The sequence below is a fragment of the Cervus canadensis genome, chromosome 20 (assembly GCF_019320065.1).
Source record: "Cervus canadensis isolate Bull #8, Minnesota chromosome 20, ASM1932006v1, whole genome shotgun sequence".
Lineage (NCBI taxonomy): Eukaryota > Metazoa > Chordata > Mammalia > Artiodactyla > Cervidae > Cervus > Cervus canadensis.
The window spans coordinates 60,312,326-60,334,560 of NC_057405.1; the positions used below are offsets into that span (position 1 = coordinate 60,312,326).

General features: G+C 40.2%; 1 protein-coding gene and 1 long non-coding RNA gene across 4 annotated transcripts in view; both read right to left on the reverse strand.

The window, feature by feature from the left end:
* The window catches only part of LAMA4 (laminin subunit alpha 4), a 140,789-nt gene that overhangs the window by 114,227 nt on the left and 4,327 nt on the right, over positions 1–22,235 (reverse strand). The gene's annotated exons all lie outside the window — the stretch shown is intronic.
* Positions 16,788–22,042, reverse strand: LOC122422686. The gene is made up of 3 exons (XR_006263937.1): positions 22,022–22,042; positions 20,994–20,997; positions 16,788–20,406 (listed from the first exon to the last, which is right to left on the reverse strand). It is a non-coding gene; the product is annotated as an uncharacterized LOC122422686 (long non-coding RNA).

The following is a 22,235-nucleotide window of genomic DNA, read 5'->3' on the forward strand; positions in this document are numbered from 1 at the left end:
ACTTAAAGCTCAACATTCAGATCATGGCATTTGGTCCCATCACTTCATGGGAAATAGATGGGGAGACAGTGGAAACAGTGTCAGACTATTTTTTTGGGCTCCAGAATCACTGCAGATGGTGATTGCAGCCATGAAATTAAAAGATGCTTACTCCTTGGAAGGAAAGTTATGACCAACCTAGATAGCATATTAAAAAGCAGAGACATTACTTTGCCAACAAAGGTCCGTCTAGTCAAGGCTATGGTTTTTCCAGTGGTCATGTATGGATGTGAGAGTTGGACTGTGAAGAAAGCTGAGCGCTGAAAAATTGATGCTTTTGAACTGTGGTGTTGGAGAAGACTCTTGAGAGTTCCTTGGACTGCAAGGAGATCCAACCAGTCCATCCTAAAGGAGATCAGTCCTGGGTGTTCATTGGAAGGACTGATGCTGGAGCTGAAACTCCAGTACTTTGGCCACCTCATGCAAAGAGTTGACTCATTGGAAAAGACCCTGATGCTGGGAGGGATTGGGGGCAGGAGGAGAAGGGGACGACAGAGGATGAGATTCCTGAATGGCCTCACTGACTCAACGGACATGAGTTTGAGTAAATTCTGGGAGTTGGTGATGGACAGGGAGGCCTGGCGTGCTGCGATTCATGGGGTCGCAGAGTCGGGACATGACTGAGCAACAGAACTGAACTGAACTGAAATGAAATGAATATCTCTATCTGTTTGGACAGTAGGACTGGATGTTCTCCAAATTAATTTCTGTGTAGGATACAATGTTTATCAAGGTTAAGTTAACTGGAATGTGCTAATTTGAAGCTTACGTATTTGTTATATTGTTAAAACTTAACAGTTACCACAGCGACTGGTTAGAACTTAGACAACAGAAGATTTTTTAGGAAGAGAATTTTGTCATGGACATTATTTAGAATTGCTGGCACACAGTGCTAATAAAAAGCAGATTGTGGTTTAGTAAGTTTTATTACTGTTTTAAAATTCTCTGTACACAATGCGCCCCTTATTGCCTCCACCTGGGTAAGACTGATCCCACCTCCTGTCACCCTTTGTATACTATTATTTCATAGAGTTTGCACTCTTCCTTTGAAATATTTAGCAAAATAACTCTTCCTCCTTGTTCCTAATACCAGTGTATAGTTCAGAATCTTGGCATTTCTCTCCTGGATTATCATAATTACACTCACTCTCTTCTCTTGATCATCAGTTTTTCTGCCTTCTGGTCCATTCTTTATTACCAGAGGTAATTTTTAATAACTTCACCATACTACTTTTCTGCCTCAGACCTCCCAATGGCTCTTTATTCATTGCATACATGAGTAAGTAAAATTCCTTAGCATGACATACAAGGCTCCTATTTCACAATACAATTTCTAATGATCTCTTCACGTTCAACCTCAGCTCCCTCTGCTCTAATTTAACTACATATTTCCTCCACCCCACAACATACTATTCTCTTGACCACCTTGACTTTGCATGTACTGTGCAACAGGGTCTTGGGGTGCCTTTTTCATCTCCATCACCTATGAATCCTTTCTCAGTCTCAGACTCAGTTGCTTCTCCTCTGTGTTCACGTGGCACTCTGTACACACCTCATTAGAGCACATGGAACATGCTATTACAAGTTTTTTTAAAGTCTTTATTGAATTTGTTACAACATTGCTTCTGTTTTTTGGCCATGAGGCATGTGGACTCTTAGATCCCTGACCAGGGGGTCAAACCTGTACCCCCTGCATTGGAAGACAAAGTCTTAACCACTGAACTGCCAGGACAGTCCCGACTGCAAGTTTTAATCTACACTCCACCCCCGCCCCCCTGAAATCACCATGAGCTCCTTGAGAACAGGGAGAGTGTCTTATTCATCTTTGTATCCTTATTATCTATGAATATTAGAGTGATTAACAAATAGCCAGTAGATGCTGAAAATATCTTAGTTGAAAAAGTGGATTTGAACTTGTAAAGAAGGAACGAAGAGAGGGAAAAATCATGTAAAACTTTGAAGAGCAACTTGACAAATCTCACAAATGAAAACCTCCAATCATGAATGAGTCTTTAAAAAATATTAAAGAAAAAGGCAAGCCGTAGAATAGAAACAGCACACTATTTATATTGTATTTTAAAACATGCAAAATAATTTTATATAATAGGTAGAGATGCATGTATATAAAGAAAAGTGTAAGAAATAAATTGAAACCTACCAAGTCAGGCAATTTAAGAGTAAAGGAGAGGAGTGAGATTGAAGATATATGGGCTTAACTATATGGGCAATATTTTATTTCTTAAGATACATGTAGGGGATACAAATGCTCACGAAAAAGAAAGAAAGGAAGAGAAAGAACAAAAGGAAGGAAGAAAAACACAAAGTCCCACTTATATTGGCTGGCTATTGGATTTCCATGTCTAGACCTGGTGAGGTCTCTAAAATACCGTCTCTAGGAAGTGACTAATGTGGTCATGACAATAGATTCAGCTGCCTGTGTATATTAACTTCCTTGTTATTCATCTTATGTACCATTATCATTACACACAGTTAAAAAAATAAGCAGAAGAACATTCCTTAATTTGTTCTTCCTTTGTTTTCTATCATACAGCTAATAGCTACCTCATCTTATGTGGAAGCCTTTCACAAGTCTGTAGGTGTGTCTAAGTTAAAGCATACACCAACTTTTAGATTCTTCTAAAATGTTTAAATGACAATTTGATTTACACTTATTAATTTATTCTGTCAGTAAAGCTATGTGTCCTAGGTTACCTGTGCAATATGGAGGACTTTAAGGGTGCCTATTTATTCTAGTTGGGACTTATCTCTGAAAACAGGCAAAACCATAATCACACCCATGATTTCCTCCAACATTCTGAACCCAGTTTTACATTTCATATACATTTCATCAATTCTTGGAAAATAACTATTCTTTGTTGAAGTGGAAAGGTCTTTTTTAAGCGGTAATCATCCTAAATACTAATTTGGGGTGACAACAGATTTTTAAGTGGTTCTATTAGGGACCACAGTCAGGAAAGTATATGGATATGAGTATCTCTAACAAAGCATATTTTTGGAATAGCCAGTTATAGACTGAAAAGAACTAGCAAAGTGACTTCTATCCATCTGGAGACTGAAACTGCACCATCTAAAGATGGATTGCACTTCACATATTTGGACCCTCCTTTCATAATTTATAACAATCTGGGAGAAGTGACAGATTTCCCCTGTTCAGTTGATAAAACATATTTTCAAGGAATCCAAATAGATAAGAGATTGTATTCAAAGGAAGGATCCCTTTCAAGTATCAATTTTGATAGATTTCTCAATGAATTGCAGTCAGTTGTTAAATTAAGAGCATTTCGTAGGTAGGGCAATTTTCTTTTCAAATGTGTTCTCTCTGTCTCTTTTTTCCCCTTATTCTTCAAACAGCTAATAGATCCTCCACTCCTCCTGTAACATATATCTGTAGGTAATTTTTCTTTAGAATTTGCACCCCATGTTGTCAGAATAAGTTGAAAATCTACTCTTTGGCATTTTAAGAAGTGTACACATGTATATCCATGTTTCAAGTCCCCAGTTGTCAACCATGCATCTGGCAGTGATTCAGCTCAGTAAATATTTGTTGAGTGAATTTCTCCTCCAAATATGTTTGCACTGAGGATACCCCCAGATTTTAGACCTCACCATTTTATCTCCTATGTGTATTGATGTGGTGTACTACAATCTGTTCCTTCGAGAAGCCATAATTCACTGTAGTTAAATCCCCTGGAGACAAACTGGAGCAGTGGAAAGCATGAGATCTGATTCCAATTCCAGTTTTACTAACCTTGCCTGGCTTATTTAACACGAGGTCTCAGGTTTTTTTTGTTTTTTGTTTTTTTTTCCTGGGGAAAAAAAATGAAAATGATCACCATTTTATCTCCCAGAGTGGTTGTGAGGATCAACTAATATTGTGCATTTAAAGCCCAATGGAAGGGGTTCAATAGCTGTTAGTTTTCTCCCTTCCTTTTGGATGCGTCTGTGCCAGGGTTGTCTGTTTTAACTGATAGCTCTTCATTAAGCTCTAAGTCTTTCTTTATGGGACATAGCTCAGCAGTGACACCTGGTTTCCTGGCTTTCTTCCTCAGAAGACTTAACTCCCTGAGAACAGAATCTGGATTTTTCTGGTTTCTCACTGTAGCCTCAGTGCCTTGCATAGCAGGCGCTTAATGAATATGTAGTGAACGTATCTTGGCATTACAGAATCACAGGATTCCAGAGCTGCCAAGGATGTTAGTGGTTCCTTCATCTAACCTCTCATTTAAAGTTTGGAAAATTGCAACCTAGAAAAGTGAGGGACTTATCTAAAGTCAGTTACATAGAGCAAGTTAATGCCACCTTTAGTGTACCTTCCACTAAACCACACTTCTTTTTGATGATGATGATAAGTGATGTTAAGAATTGTGCAGGGTTGTGGGACTTTCCTGGCAGTCCAGTGGTTAAGACTCTGCCTTCCAGTGCCCAGGTCACTGGTTGGAGAACTAAGATCCCACATGCCACATGATATGGCCAAAGGAAAAAGGAAAAAAAAAAAGTGAGGGTTGTGCTAAAGCTCACACCTCATCTGGGGCTGCAGACAGGCCCACACTGTCTATCTCTGCCTTTCCCAGGCATATCTGGGATAAAAATTAAATTTGCTCCTGGTTATTAAATTTATGAAGAATCTCATTAAAGTTATTCCATTAGTACCATCTCCTGAATTTCAAAACTGAGTGCTATCAGTCATCAAAGGGTCTGAATACCACTCCCCAGGCATGAGGGTGAGGGAGTGGGGTGAGATGGGATGGAGAAGTTGGGGCAGATGAGGGAGGAGAACACTTTAAACCTTGCTTAGGTTTGCTCTGAGTGTGCGGCTAAGTTCAGATAGGAAACATTGTCCATCAGCCCTCTGTATTACTAGATTTGGCATATGGCAATTTTTTGTAATTGAAATATAATAATTTATAGCTGGTGTGTTTCAATTTTTAACGGTTTCTATTTAGTACAGATAGAAATAGACTGTGAAGCAAATAATGTGATTACTCATTAAAGAAGTCAACTCTTGTTAGAAGCTGGTTATATGACATCCAGCTGCATCCCTGACACCTCCCTTGCTTCATTTGAGGGATCTGACAATGGGCCTTGGGAAAAGATGCCCCCTTCATGTAATATATGCAGGTGTTTCCCCTTATGAGTCAGAAGCAGATGTCTGGTTAGGCAGAAAGTGTGACAGCTTGACACACATCTGGCCCCACCTAACAGGAAAACTATGACCTGTAAATTGTACTAATAAAATACCATCACTCCCATTTTGACTGGGCCATGAAACCAACACCTTCATCCTTCAACACTGAAGGAGGCTAGATCCCACACAGAGGGTTTGTGAGTGGCTCAAAGCTTAGGATTGTAAGTTGAATCTACATGCTACCTTTGATGTATTTTACAAGACAAATTTTATGAGGCAAATGACAATGTGATCTAACCCCAAGTGTTCTTATTTGCAGAATGTGAGCAGTAGAATTCATTAAGCTAACATTTTACATCTCTACGTGTCAAGCACTTAGAAGGCTCAGGAGATGGAATCTTTAGGCCATGACTGAAGTATTTCAGAGTGGTGGTCTATTCAGAGACTCTGATGACAGGGCTGTTTTCAAACAGCTCATAATAAACAAATATATCAAACACTAACCACTTACAGAAGGCAAGGCAAATGAGTTACCGTCCTGAACATTTAGCTCCTAAATTTGGGGAGCTAATTAAAACAAAACAACAACAGAAAAACTTTTCCAACAAGTTGTAAATCTATACTCACAAAATGTTAACTACAAAAAAAACACACACACACACACACACAAAAAAAAATGTTAACTACAATATCATAAACTGTTCATAAGTTCTATTATTTTTAGAACATGAATGATATTCAAAGTTGGTACAGAATTTCCATTCTCTTCATCTTATTTGGGATTATTTCCCACAAGTTTTCTCCCTGACTTCCCTCCTCTAAAATTTTATTTTGTGATTTTGGTAAAATACCATTTAATTTAAATCTTTATTTCATTCCATTTTACATTGATAAATACCATAAATAACCTGCACATTACAATCTGGTATCTTTACAATCTGGTATTATCTGTTTGTAGCTTTCAAATTTTGTCCCCAAATTACTATTTTGATACAGATAGTTATTCTGCTAAAACATGTTTATAAAAGTGAAGGTAAAGTACACAAAGTGAAAAGAAAATGACTGTAGAGATGACAATTCCTCAAGTGCCATAGATCAGTTCTCTGCACTGCCGTTTTAATGACAGCAAAATAATACACATTTATGAAAGGAAATGGATGAGGAAGGCTGAGAGTGTTTGATTTAAAGTAATTTTATCTGTCATATAAGGGGGGGAAACTGTACTGATTTTAAAGCGATCATTTAGTTACAGATGTTTCCAGACCCCTTCCCTGATCCAAGGAAACAAAATACCATTCAACAACAAGCCCAGATTTAGAGATGGGGCTTGTTCCAATATAAACATTTCTTAGCTAGACCTTCTTCATGAAAGTGCATAGTCAATTTTTCCATATACAGTGGGAAAGACAAAGCTTTTAGCTTAAAAGGCGTTCTTGCCTGTGGCACAGAGCTCCTGGAATGAACAGCCTAGGGACGCCGTGGTTCACCGAATGCTGATTTGCTCATCAGGAGTATAGGACAGGATTGTGTCAGAATGCACATGTGCCACAAATAGAAAACTCAGCACCATTTTGGCTTTCAGTGTTTGGCATGGTCATTTATTCCCTCTGTGTCTCTCTTTGATGTAGCGCTGTTTACTCAGGGTCTGGGTTAGTGTGTGGCACAAAGCAGGTATTCAACAAATAAGGAAAGTGTGAACTATTTTCTTGAGCAACTATTATCCTGAAGGCACTTGGCCAGGCAATTTGGGGAACGAGACGATGAATTATGGATACTTCTGGCCACCAGGAGTTTAGTTGGGGCATTTAAGGTATATGTGTAACTTACTGTAATATGTAGTAGAAAGTGCTAAGAGTCATAATATAGGAAAAGTACAGAGAAACACTGAGAGAGTGACCGCTGCTGCTGCTAAGTCGCTTCAGTCGTGTCCGACTCTGTGCGACCCCATAGACGGCAGCCCACCAGGCTCCCCCATCCCTGGGGTTCTCCAGGCAAGAACACTGGAGTGGGTTGCCATTTCCTTCTCCGCTGAGAGAGGGAAGAGGAAGGGAAGTTTACTTTTAACCTGGGGGTGGGTAGTGTATCAAGAATGATTCTTCAGAGGAGGTAGCATCTGTGCAGGGTTTTCTTGAAAGAGAACACTGAAGCCGAAAGGCTGGAAAACACAGGACGGTTTTTAGTCACTTCCCACAAGGCAGAGAGGCTAGTACTCATATTCCTCTCATTGTTTTATTGCTTCAAGTAGACATCCTCCCTGCTCCCTTCCTCCCAGCCCCCAGTAACCTGCAATAAAAGGCACTAGATGGAATGACTTTTTTTCTACTTTCTGGGATCTTCTTTGGAAGGATTAGTTTAATATTAGTGATTAAACTCATGTGACATCTTCAGCAACCTTCTGGCTTACAGTATACTCACATGGAGATGCCACTTTCTATCTACACCACCTTATGTTTTCATAGACAACACTGAAGGCATGGCCTAAACCCTGAACTAAGAGTTAGGTATGCCTAGAAGCCTCATTAATTCCTTGTGGTCGTCAGGATCCCATAAAGAACTGTTATGTAGCTAGGAGTTAGGAGTTTGGAACTGACAAGTCAGAATTTGTGCATAGGGATAATGCCGTTCAACTATAAGAAAAGAATATTTTTATTTTATCCTCTTTCATTCTGCTATCTAATGCATTTTACACAAAAGTGAGATAAGCCAGAGCATGATAATAGAAATACTTGGTTGTATGACCCCCTCTGCATTGGTGAAGGAAATGGCAACCCACTCCAGTGTTCTTGCCTGGAGAATCCCAAGGATGGGGTCGCACAAAGTCGGACGCGACTGAAGTAACTTAGCAGCAGCAGCATGGCCCTCTCAGTAGCTACAAGATTGATTTAATTGTTTGAGAATCTATTAACAATTAAAGCAAGAACCTTGTGCACTTGGTTTTTATTACTCTACCGTCAATAGCCCAGTCACTGAACGGTTGAAACAGAGCAAAACTCTATCCTCATTTCAAACTTTGACTGCTATTTCAGTTTTTTTCTCCTTTTTTAAAAGTTTGTAAATTTCTTAGATGATGTGAGCTAAGTTCCAAAGAAATCCATGCTGACTCATGACTTTGAGGAGAGAGCACATTTTCTAGATGAATTTATGTTAGCAGATTTAAAAAAGAGAGACTGTAATCAAAGGAAAATCAAAACAGTTTAGATAATCAGAGATGAAAATACAGTGTCTTAAAATCAAAACAAGGGTATAACACTTGTTAGCTTTCAAAACAACTGAATGGGAGAGCAGACAAGAAGATGTTCTGCAGAAAGAAGACAACAAAATGCTTATTTCCACTGAACACTTTGATATAGTGCAGGTCCAAAAACACAGGTCACAGGAAAAATGTGCTTCACCTGCCAAAATAATCACAGATAGTCTTTGAGAGTAGGAAGAGCCCAGCCCTTTAATAAAGCCCAGAGATTTTAAGCATCTTACAAAGAGTACTATCCTTCCCCCATAAAGATAATTACTCGATCTTACAAAGATATTTGTGTTTTCTTAAATACAGTATTACTTTCACCATACTGAGGACCACAACAAAGGTCAGGAGGATAACAAGGGATGATGGTGCCCACTATTTTGAAAGTGAACCGTTGAGTGCGCAGCATGTTAGAGCTGTTCTGCCTCCCAGAGACTTTCTTATTTTGCTGACTACATGGGGGCTGCCCTAACCCCCTGAAGTCTTTCTTATTTCTCATTCCCTATTAGACTCAGGGCACATCTAAGCAGTGCTATTTCTGGGGCAGTCCCTGGATTTTGTGTGTGGAGGTTGGGGGTACTTCCCTGGTGGTTCAGTGGTAAAGAATCCACGTGTCAATGCAGGAAATGCAGGTTTAATCCCTGGGTAGGGAAGATCCACTGGAGAAGGAAATGGCTACCCACTCCAGTATTCTTGCCTGGGAAATCCCATGGACAGAGGAGCCTAGCTGGCTGGATTTCAGGGGCAGTCCCTGGATTTTACTAACTATAGTTCTGTTTGGAATTGGTAGATTGTCTTTGAGAAACTTTCTGTTAGAAGAGTAGGGTGACTTGGCTTTGAGATCAGCAGTGAAAAAGCTCCACAGATAAAAACGGAGATGCTGAAACTCAGAACTGTTACAAAGCAGTTTGGGACAGTCACAGTGGGGTGCAACTGCCGGAGGAGACCACTGTGGTGCCAGCACACATTTAATTTCCTTCATTAATTTCTCAGCTTGTAATTGTTTTGCATCATGATAGGGAAGTTTCTTAAAGTCATGTGGAAACCTGAATGATGACTGTGTGCAGCAGGAAAAGCAGACATAATGTGGTCTGGGAATTTTTAAACTTAGTTCTTCAATTGTTTTAAAACAAAAGGGTCATTGTTCGTTTTTGAAGTAGATCTTTTTTCTTTCCTCCTTTTGAGATCCAGGATGTGTTGTTTATTTTTATATGACCCCCAGAAAAACTCTAGCCGGAAATTCTGAAATCTTACTGCACTTGAAAGCTTTCAAGTATAGGTGCTGAAAGCATAATTGAAGGCATCAGTAGGCATATGGGCCTAAGCAAAAATTCTTGAAATGAAAGAAGCTACAAGTAGTGTGGTTATAAATTAAATTCAAAATTTGGATAAATATACTGATCAAAAGCCAAGAGAATTTCTATATCTTAGTAGTTAAATTATTTAGGAATAAGGCATCAGTGGTGATATGTCACAAGAAGAAAGTGAACATGGATACACTCTTGTCTGATCCAACTTTTTTAATATCCCAACACAGAGATCACCAGATGTTCCTCACCCCTATTATTTGCCCTGGTTATGGTGCCCATGCTGCGATTCAGTAGGACAAAAGGACTGCTCTAAAAGTCAGGAAACTTGGGTTGGTTCCAGTTCTGGAAACCTGCATGGGACCTTGAGGAAGTGACTTAGCTTCAACCTCAGTTTCTTCCTCTTTCAGTGATATTTGTGGCATGATGCTTTCTAGACTCTTCCCATCCAAATAATCTAGAATTCTGTAAACCTTCCTGCTGTTTCATATTTGTTCCAAGCTATGAAACTTTAGGCAAATTATTTAACATGTCCACATTTTGGCAAGTGAATGTGTTAGTAGCTCAGTCATGTCCAACTCTTTGTAACCCATGGACTATAGCTTCTGTCCATGGGATTTCCCAGGCAAGAATACTGGAGTGGGTAGCCATTCCCTTCTTCAGGGGATCTTCCTGACCCAGGGATGGAACCCCGGTCTCCGGCATTGCAGGCAGATTCTTTTTTGTCTGAGCCACCAGGGAAGCCTAACACTAACATATTTATATAAATTAGACTAATAACAGCTAGCCTGCCTGGTTTGTAAAATGGTTGCAAGGAATAAAGGTGGAAATATATATGAATATATCTTATAAATCACGGAAGCTTTATAAGTATTGACATTGTTTTTTGATTAAGTTAGTCATTGGAAATTCCATTATTTTTCATTCGTAAATAACATTTGTCCAATATCAGTAGCTTTTTGAAAGCTGTGCTCTTTAAACTTGGGTTGAGATATATAGGGAGTTTTCCTAAATTATCAGAAGATCAGTTCTGTCTCAGTATTCTGAATATATTGTCATAAAGCAAAATAAAATATCTGGCAGCTTGCCTTAATGACACTGTGAAAAGCTTAAGGTGTCACTTTTTTATTCAAATAAAAAAAGATAAAGTTTAAAGTATTTATTTTTTTCCTTTTAGTAGACATAGCATGCATAGTGGAAGCATTTTGGCCTTTGAAGATGAAGGACTACAGATGGGTGTAATCCTGTGTTAAGGGAGGGGAAAGTAAGACCAAGAGTTATCTTTTTAGGTCAGAGTGCAGGTGAGAAAGGGTGGTTAGATTTTAAGATAAGATGATGTTAATAATGATAAAATAAGTGGTTTAGAAAAATAAGAACCATGCAAATGTCTGACTGTTCCTATGAGGACTGAAAGATACCATCATGTACTCTGCCCAATACCACCCTCCAAAACTTTCCAAAACTCATTTGCTGTTTTGCTCAGCATTCCCAGGTAATAACTGAGACAAAAGTGGAATTTCCTAGGAAAGGGCCAGAAATATCTTCTGACAGGAACAGGAAGCATAAAAATATCTCTCAGGAGAGCACCAATTGTTTAGAGATTCTAGCTTGTGTTTGGAGCTGCAGCAGAGGTGCTCAGGGCATCAGAAGCTCTGTGCAATCAGCAGTACACACTGACTCTGAGGCAGGTGTGTGTAACACTGAGATACTTCCCAGGAGGCACTGATTTGAATGAGATTTGGGGCAACATTTTGGGGATCTGTCGTGATCTAGAATATCAGCTTGGAAGCCTCCCAGTATCATGATTCTCAAACATTGTGGAGCAAAGAACTCCCTTTCTATATGAGGGAAATCTCATGTAGAATTTACCTATGAAACCAATTAAAAAGATACACTGGTTAAAATAAGCAGAGCCCCTGCCTCTTGCTGCTCACACTCCCACACCCCAAGTTGTACCTGAGGCAGGGCATTTCCATGAAGCCTCAGTTTGAAAGCTACTGATTTAGGTCAGTAGGTCTTGTGTTAAAAGGTCTCTAAAAAGATTTTTTTCTATGAAGTATTACAGTTCTACAATTGTATTGCAATAATACAATACAATTCTACAGTAGCACCTCTGACTCCTCTGTCATCCTTGCTCTCCAAAACATGGCAAGTCATTTAATAAAATCTCTGCAATGACCCCACCATCTGTTTTCTCTGTTGCAGACCATGGCCACCATCTAAATCCAGACCCTTCATACTTTCTCCTGGACAATTACCAATACATGATATAAGTTACCCCAGTTCCAGGCTCTCTGTTGCCTACTGCCTTATCCACCCAATAGTCCCTTTCCAGGTCAATGCTAATGAAGACGTCTCCTTGAACTTCTTTATGCTTTGAAATCTTCAGTGACTCCTTGTTGTCCAGTCCCACCAATTTGGACTATCTCCCTTTTCAGAAGAACCTTGTGTCTTTGATCTTTATTTATCTGATCCCCTCAACTTGAATTTTCCTCAGTCTCAAAGATTCAACTTAAATGTCACCTATTCCATGAAGTCACCTATGAACTTCCCACTGGAAGTGAATATTCCTTCTAAACTCTCCTAAATAAGAGTTTTGATAACATACCAATTTAGTTGTTGTACACAATTAGTTACTTGTTTTATCTTTTTGACTGTGTTCTATGCATCCTTGTAGCATACAAAGTGGCTTGCTGAAGTAGTAGGTACCCTTTGAAAATAAGAAAACAAAAAACTTGATGCTGATCAATCAAGTGTCTCTGGACACCTAAGGAAGACAAAGTGGCAATATAGGGCTGACTATACTGTTCTCCATATTTCAAAATATCTAATAAAATTAATTGTGACATGCTCATAGAAACATACAACTGAACTGAAATGCTGAATTTTGTGTTTGTTTTTGCTTTTGGCTGAAGTTAATACCGAGTGATAACACATTATTTTATCAGAAGCTCTCTTTTGCTGTTATAAATTACTTTGTCTCATTAAAAACTGAGATACTGCTTAACATACTTCCCTTGGTAGGTGTTATTGACTCAATTATGTGTACCGCTCCCTGCCCTACCCCCATTCAATTCATATGTTAAAGTTCTGTGCATGATATGAGTATGTTTGGAGGTAGTGCATATAAAGAGGTAGTAAAGGTTGAGTGAGATCATAAGGGTAAGTCCTTAATCTGATGGAACTGGTGTTTTTATAAAAGAGGATGATCTCTCTCTTTCTCTCTCTCTGCATGTACTCAGAATAAAGGCCATGTGAGGACTCAGAGAGAGGATGGTCATTTACAAGTCAGGAAGAGAGCTCTCACCAGAAACCAATCCTGACCACTTGATTCCAGACTGCTAGGCTCCAGAAAGGTAAGAAAATAAATTTCTATTGTTTAAATCTCCCAGTCTGTGCTATAACATCATGGCAGCTCAAGCAAACTACTACAGTAAGCAGAACAGTTCCAAACCAGAGATTAGAGGAACAGGAGAAGCAGCAGAGATTCTTGGGCATGACAATCTGGGGAAGCGCTGCTGTAACACCTTCCTTTCTCCAAGGTTAACAACAGACTCCACAGGTGACTGCCAGCAGAGCTGTCCTCCTAGTTCAGGAAGGCAGAGGCTACCTGGGTTTGTTGCAGATGGAATCACTGATGCCTTGCCTGGTTCCTCTCAGCTCTTAGCCACTTTGAGCTGAGTGAGTAACTCACTTATTTCAGACATGTTAATTTATTAATATATAGTGCTTGACAATTTCTAGGAAAGAAGTTAACAGCCTATATGTCTTTTAGGTCTGACTTGAAACCTGCAGTTTCTAAGCTCCCTTTCTTTCCATATTGTCATTTATAAGATAAACAGTTACTAAGCCTTCGCTCCATTTTTTAATAGTGGACATACCTTGTCTAATAATTTCCCCTGAGACTCTGCCTTTACTACAGTTCAAGTTCTTTCTTTAGCTTTCTATCAAGTTCTTTTAAGTTATAGGATCCTAATGTAAACTCAGGATTCCACTTAAGTGACTAATGTTTAGCTTAGGTGGAGATAAATAAATACATACACATTCAGATATTATGCCAATCTTTAATGCTCTTCTGCCCAAAGAAGAACCCCCCATTGTTACTGAGATGATAGGGTGAGTTTACTCTGGAACTTGAAAAACAAGTCAAAGTATAAACATACCACTAATTTAATGTTCTTTAAATAAACTCATCAGCTACTAAGACCACTCTGGCATTCCTGGATGATACTGGGGACCCTTGTTAGCTGAGCAACTGTAAGACACTCTGAGATTTAGAAACAGATGTTAGAGGATATTTACAAGACAGAGATTAAGAACTTGGAGCCAGATTCCCTGAGTTGTGACCTTGAGTGAGTTACTTAATTTTTTATTCAACTTCTATATGACTCAGTTTCCTCATCTGTAGACTAGTGCTAATAGTAGTGCCTTCCTCATTATGTTGTGAGCAAAACTAATAATAGAGTGCCTCAAACAATGCCTAGGACACAGCAGTGCTAAGCAGGTGCTTAGGCATTAAAAGAATGACAGCTGTCCTGAAAGGTTGTTATAAAATAACAAGGGGCCCTCTCAGGGCTGAGGCTACATCAGGGAGACCTGGAATCATCCAGGAGGATGGGGGAAGAGACAGAGACTCTGTCTCAAGAGCACTTGCCTACAAATCTCAGCCCCCTCTAGAAAAGTACTAGCTTGAGGACTAGCCTTGGCAATTTTCATTTTGGGGAACTAGCTCTTCCAAATCTCTTGTCAGTATCTTTCTAGTTTATATCAGAGACCATACTTCTCCCTCCCCAAAGTCACATCATCCTCCCTATAGAAAGCCTCCATTATTAGCAAAAGAAACATTATAATCCTGCTATTTCCTAAGAGTCTGGCAACACCCTGTTTTCAAGAAGATTCCATGAGTAAATTCTCCCCATCTCCACTCCCTTCCTCTGAAGGACACAGAGTCTGCAGTGGTCTTGTTCCTAGGTTGCGTGTGCTGGGAGAAGGAGAGAATAGAAACCTTCCCTATCATTTCATGCCTTTCTTGAAATCCCCATCCTGAACACCTACTATGTGTTCGCCAGGCTTTCAGGAAGTGATGTGACCTTCTCAGCTCCTCCAGATGCCTCGAAGCAGCAGTTTTCTTTGAAGCTTGAATTTTATTCTAAAGTGCACCTTTCCAGGCCAGGCACTAGTACTGGAGTGAACCTGTGAGCTCTCTCACTAGCCTCTCGCAGCCATGATTTAGTTTTATATTTTAGGCCTCTTTGTAATTATGTCAAAAACACTTCCTTTTCTGGATTCTCAATTTCCTGAAGTCCATTAAAGTCTAAGCCCAGCTGCATTTTTGAGACTAGTGGTTCTCATACTTTAATGTGCCTGTGAGCAACCTGGGCATCTGGTAGAAAATGAAGATTCTGATTCTGGAGTGGGACCTGGGAGTCTGCTTGCCCAACACTGGCCCATGTGCTGCTGGCGCTGCTGTCCTTGGGCCACGCTTGGAGTCTCCATGACGTCGACTCCTCCTCCCCATAGTCATTCACGCTCCTGGGCAATTCTGATACACTCACAATTCTGACTTCCAGAAAGGTCCTTTCAAAAAATATTTGCTTCCAAATGTTGAGTTCTGATTTCTGCCCAGGCTAGAAAAGGCTATCAAAGTAGGCTTCCTCTTTACCTTATCACACAGGCTCAGCTGGCAGCAATGATGCTGTGTCTATCATAATACAGTGATTTCAGTTGATGTTTATGATGAATCAGTAATCTCTCACTGGCTCTTCCTTCCTTTTGCAGAGTGAAAAGACAGTCTCCTCTCTGGACCCTCTGTCACAGGTCACTTAAGTGTTAGAAGACGCATGGACACCAGTCCCCATGTCCCTCATCTTGTCTGTTGTCATACTTCCTGTTTTCCCATGTGGAGCTTAATGCTCAGAGTCACCCTGAAGGGTGTGGAGGGGGCAGACAGCAGTATCCAGGAAGCCCGATGTGGGAGACTGTAAATGTTCATTGGATACACTTAGGTCTCTGTCCTGGATACTGGCTGGGAACCTCCTGGGTGAGTCACCTTGGAAAGGCTCATGTCCATGGCTGGGCCAGTGCTCAGTTCTGCATTCCATCCTCAGCCCTGCCACTGGGGTTCTGAGGAAGCAGGAACAAGGACTCTGTTAAACCATTCTCATCCACCCTCTTCACCAGATCAGGACCCCATGTTTCCCTCAGGCTCGGATACTAAATCTCTGGGTTCTAACTAGGACAGCAGCAGGACTCTGGGACTCTGAGTGATTCTGTTCCTTAAGTTGGCTTCTCTTTAACAGTTTATAATTTGATCTATTTATTAGACGATTATAGAACTTTGTTGCTTGCATTAACCTTGACTTTGTTTTTCAAGTCACCCCAGGAGGTGAAGGGACTTGTTCAGGTTCCTTTAACTGATAAGGGTGATATGATTGTTAGTGGCATGGCCAAGAACCAGAATAGTTAGTTCCAGACTCACAGTTCAGTGCTTTTTCCCACTCTACTCAATTCTGGGAGACCTTCCTATTGATAATTCAACTTAAGGTTAACTAGAAACAGTAAAGAGTGAAGTGATAGTATATTGCATGCATGCCTGCTTAGTCATGTCTGACTCTTTGCAGCCCTATGGACTGTAGCCCACTAGGCTTTTCTGTCCATGGGATTCTTCAGGCAAAAATACTGGAGTGTGTTGCCATTTCCTCCTCCATGGGTAGTATATGAGAAGTAAACAGTTTTTTTTCTTAAAGATATCTATATCTATCTACCTATCTATGTATATATATATTGTTGTTGTTTAGTCACTAAATCATGTCTGAGTCTTTTGTGACCCCATGGACCATAGCCCTCCAGGCTCCTCTGTTCATGGGATTTCCCAGACACGAATATTGGCATGAATTGCCATTTCCTTCTCCAGGGGCTTCGTGATCCAGGGATCAAACCTGTGTCTCCTGCATTGGCAGGCAGATTCTTTACCACCAGGGCTCAGTGGTAAAGAATCTACCTTCAATGCAGGAGACCTGGGTTCGATCCCTGGGTCGGGAAGATCCCTTGGAGGAGGGCATGGCAACCCACTCCAGTATTCTTGACTGGAAAATCCCCACAGAGGAACTTGGCTGGCTATAGTCCATGGGGTTGCAAAGAGTCAGACATGACTGGGTGACTAAGCACAGCACTAAAGTTCTAAAGCTAAGGATGATTAAGTCCCTTGAAACACTTTGAAAGAAAATAAGGCTGGAAGTCAGAAGACATGGTTCCTGGCACTGCTGCTTGTGAGCTTTGCGTCCTTAAGTGAAGCAACTCAACCCCTCTAAGATTCAACTTTCTTACCTATAAAATGAGAGAGTTTGAATCCCTAAACTCCCCTTCCAGATCTAATATCCTGTGATCCCTTTGATTTTATGGTTCCCACTGCAAGGTCCAATAGAGTTACACATCCAGTGATAACCACCCACTGGCTGGCATTCAAACAGGTCTCCTCTATGCTGAATTCTGTGCTGCAGTAGAGGCTTCAGGGCTTGTCTCTGGTTTAAGTCGCATTTCAAGGTGTCTGCTGGCATTAATCACAACAGACAATAATTCCAAGGAAACAATACAGAATGAGGCAATCATTCATGCACCACAAAGAAACACTGGCCGGTCTCCAGGCATTCAGACTCAGTTCAGCCTCCAAATAACAGGCACTTGGCACCTCACCTGTGACCTGGGGATTGACAGAATCACAGGTGACAGAACCGCTCTGCTGTTCCCAGGACTAATAGCATACCGACAGGAAGAGAGGTTACACTTAGGGCACACTTAGCTTGTCAAATTATAGCACTGTTTATCAAAGGGTAGCATACACACTGTGACTGTGAACCTTGAAAGGCACTATAGAATAATTCTGCTATGGAAGAAGAAGCCAGCCATGATTTTAAACCCTGATTTTGCTCTGGCTCTTGTGTGGTTCTAGATAGTTCTACAGCCCTGGCATCCCACAATACAGGGGTTTGCTAGACATTTGTCTTGCCTTCTGCTGGTGTCTATATAATGCATTCCTTTGCTCCTACATTTGGCTTTTTAGAGCTGCTTAGTGCAGGGTGCCATGCTGTAGTTCACTTTGTAAATAGACAACAGTATAGCATGTAACAGTCACATCCTCGGTGAATTTAAGTGAAGACATCTTTGATCTCTAGACATCCCGATTTCCTTTAAAGCAGCCATGCCACTCCATGTAATGGAGGGCATAATTTCAAAATAAATATTAATATACAGAGTCTGCACTATGCTCGAGAGTCCTGTTAGCTGTAGAATGCAGCACGGATCACTGCTCTAGTCTCCAAGAGACTTGGGCTAATGCAGCTTTTAATGTTATGGGATTTCTCCTACTCATTGGTTCCCATGGAGTCATAAACGTTGATACTTGACTCCATTTAGGTAAACACTAGAATCTCTAGCTTCCAGCAAAACACAACACACAAACTAGGAAATTCCTGGAAGGGAAAAGAGGGCCACACTGCATGTTACTCAAGTACAGCTGACCACTCGTTTCTTGTTGTTTTTTTTAAGAACATTTGTTTCTTCGTGTATTTTTTTTCCTTTATGTACAGGATTTGGGCTTTAATATGGACATTTTCCCACTACCATTCATCTTCGGAATGCTGTTTTCCCCAAGTTTCTCAGGATAAAAAGACTCAGATTCAGAGCTGAACTGCTGGCAGCTGAATTTCATTAAGACTTTGATGGGAAACTTAAGTTGGAATTACAAACATCTGTGGTTAAACTTCCCTTTAGTAAACCATTTCCCAGAATTTAACTTTACCACACTAGGAGCAAAAAGAAAAACAGCTGAAAAAAAGAATGCTGCTCTTTGGCAAATGCTGGAGTAGATACTTAAATATTCTTCTATGTGATGACTATATCTCAGTCAAGTAGCAGATTACTTGCTTTAGAAAACACGTTAAGTAATTGTTTGGAAATGCTAAGTTTTGGAACTCAGAGCATGTGCTGATGATCTGATTTTAATGGTTTCTAATCAATCACATGTCTCAGAATTATGTCTGGCCATCATTATATGGTTGCTTTGAGCAAGGAAAAACTCCATTCCTAAAGGAGAGGAGTATTTTAGCATTACATGTTTAAGGAAATTATAACAAGTCAGATTTGAGAATTTAATTGTGAATGGGGGAAAAAAAGTTATAGTCCTTGTCATATCAAATTTACTGCGGTTTTTCTTTTTGTTTAACTTTTTTGAGATTTTGAAAAACTCATTCATTTCTCTTAACTACTCAGATTCCTGGGGAAAGCTTATGTTTAAAGAACCATTTGGGATACAATAATTAACCTAGTTTCCTTCTCCAGTGTTGAATAATCAACAAATCTATAAGCAAAAGTTGAGAGTAATCAAATTTACAGAATAAATAAAAATTTAGATGAAAATAAGCAAATACTACAAACCTAAATTTGCAGGTAGATAAAAAACAGATAGTGGAAGAAAGAGGGTGAGTAGGGAAGGAGAAGAGAGAGAATGAGGGCAAACTTTGAGTTAGGCAGCTTATATACATAATTTCACTTAAATTTCACAAATAAGGCAAATACATTTGTACTCATTTTAAACCAAACAACCAAGCCTCTGAGCTAACCTGCCTAAAAGTCAAACAGCTAGAAAGTAGGGGAGCTGGATTCCTACCACATCTGTCTGGCCAGATGCGCATATCACACCTTTGATGAAAGGTGAATTTCAAATGTAAAGCAGAGGACTGCAAATAAACAGTCTTCAGGCTGAACTGGACCATCAGATGTGCTTCCCTCAGGGCATTAAAAAAATTGAGTCAGCAATTTCACTGAAGAATCCAGATTCTATCTTCTTGTTAAACACAGAGGTGGGTGCCCCCAGAAGAGGCACGCTTCCTCTGCTGTTTCTTGGGCCCCATCACTCATAGGACGTGTTCCTTTCACTGCCCAGTTGTTTTCTACTTGGCCTCTATAAAAATCTGAGCTTCAAAACTTTCTCTGTTCCATAGGATCAGCAATTCTGTTTCTAGGTATATACCCAAAAGAACTGAAAGAAGAAACTCCAATGGATAATTGTAGACCAATGTTCATAGCAACACTTTTCATAGCAGCCAAGTAACAACTCAATGTCCACCAACAGGTAAATGAATAAACAAAATGCGATATATACGTAGAATAGAATATCATTCAGCCTTAAAAAGGAATGAAATTTGGACACATGTTACAAAATGGATGAACCTTGAACACGTTATAGTGAGTGCAGTAAGGCAGATAAGAAAAGACAAGTAGATTCCACTTATATGAGATATCTAGAATAGAATGGTGGCTGCCAGGGCCTGGGGAAAAGGCTAATGGGAATTATTGTTTAATGTATACAGTATTAAGTTTCAGTTGGGAAGATGAAAAAGCTTTGGAGATGGATGGTGGTAATGAAGATTGATGGCAATGGATGATGATGAATGGTGAATGTACCTAATGGCATTTAAAAATGGTTAAAATAGTAAATTTTGTGTCTATTTTACCACAATTAAAATTTTTTCTTCTGGTTAAATCTGAGAACTCTAGAATCACAGCAAATGGAATTCTCTATTTTTCAGCAATCTTATAATAAATTGTGTAGTATAGGCCATGTAATTTATGCTACTTATCTAGGAGGTTAGGTGTTAGTTGTCCAGTCATGTCCGACTCTTTGTGACCCCATGGACTGTAGCCTGCCAGGCTCTTCTGTCCATGGGATTCTCCAGGCAAGAATACTGGAGTGGGTTGCCATTTCCTTCTCCAGGGGATCTTTCTGACCCAAGGATTGAACCCAGGTCTCCTGTATTGCAAGCAGATTCTTTACTATCTGAGAGCCACCAGGGAAGCCCTGCATAAGTGGTCTTTGAATGGTATTTTATATATCTTCATTTTATTCCCAAACTTTGACGAAAATTATTTCCACATATAGTTCTATTTACCTAGCCACATTTTCCTAGATACTCTTGCAAGTTGAATTACTTGCATAAACTCCTTCCTAGCTGTGCCACTTAGCAGGCAGGATGCCTGGGCAAATGCTCTGTGCCTCAGTTTCCACATTTGTAAAATGAAATGATAACTATGCCAGTCTATTGAATTGTTATGAGGGTTAAAGGAAATAACTCATGACAAGTGCTTAGACCAGTGTCTGACACATGGTAAATACTAATGAATGTCATCTATAGGCCATGGTATTACCATTATTATCGTTGTTGTTGTTGTTACTATATTCCAATTCTTCTAAAATAATGTTTCCTACGAGCCTTGTTCAAAGTTTGATGAGTGGCTGTGCTCTGCTCTCCTACCCCAGGAGTAGTACTTTTTCTATATTACCCCCATGGCATTTGTGATAATCATTCTTACAGAACATTAATTCATTCTGCTTTATATAGTGGCTATGTATATATCTTTCTATCTTAGATTGCTTACTCCTTGAGGGTTGGAATGTGACTGCTTGTTTTTGTGTCCCTCCTGGCCCTTGCTTTATTGCCGTTTACATGGCGGAACTCAAAACCTCCCCTTTTGAGGATATTGAATGAAATAGGCTTCCCAGGTGGCGCAGTGGTAGTGAATCTGCCTGTCAAATGCAGGAGATGCAAGAGACGCAGGTTTGATTCCTGGGTTGGGAAGGTCCTCTGGAGTAGGAAATAGCAACCCATTCCAGTATTCTTGCCTGGGAAATTCCATGGACAGAGGAGCCTGGTAGGCTACAGTCCATGGGGGTCACAGAGAGTCGGACGGAGTCACACACACACAAGTGAATGAAATAACGACTGCGTGCCAAGGTAGATGTGAGGGTGTCAAATTACCAACCACACTGTTGAAGAGCAGTACAGAATGATGGCCCAGGCCAGTGACTGGAAGTCTTAGTGTGATTCTACAGAGCCTCTTTCAAAGTCTGGGAGCAAGATAAGGAAAAGGAAAGCAGATAGTGAAAGAGATCTAAGCTGTCTTTTAATAAACATATTGCAGTCCTTTAGCGGCCAGGCACCTAACTATGTGTTGGAGTACGGGATCACAAATAGACCATGAAGGGAGTCTAGAAGAAAAGTCCATCAGAATGAGTCTACTTCATAGTGCTTGTTTTTTAGCAAGCAGGTTGGTGGCTCAGACGGTAAAGCATCTGCCTATGATGAGGGAGACCCAGATTCAATCCCTGGGTTGGGAAGATCTCCTGGAGAAGGAAATGGCAGCCCACTCCAGTATTCTTGCCTGGAAAATCCTATGGACGGAGGAACCTGGTAGGCTACAGTCCATGGGGTCGCAAAGAGTCGGACACGACTGAACGACTTCACTTTGCTTCACTTCTTGTCTCATGCAAGGTATACTTGTACATGCAGTTCATGGGGGACTAATTTTCTTGGAGGGAAGCTAAGAGCAGCAGCAGCAAAACCCAGGCAGGTTATTAGGAGATACACTCCTGTTTTCCCTTCTCAGGGAAGTTTGCTCAACATTGTCAGTGATTTCCCTTATTTTCTCAATAATCTACCAAAGGCAGTAG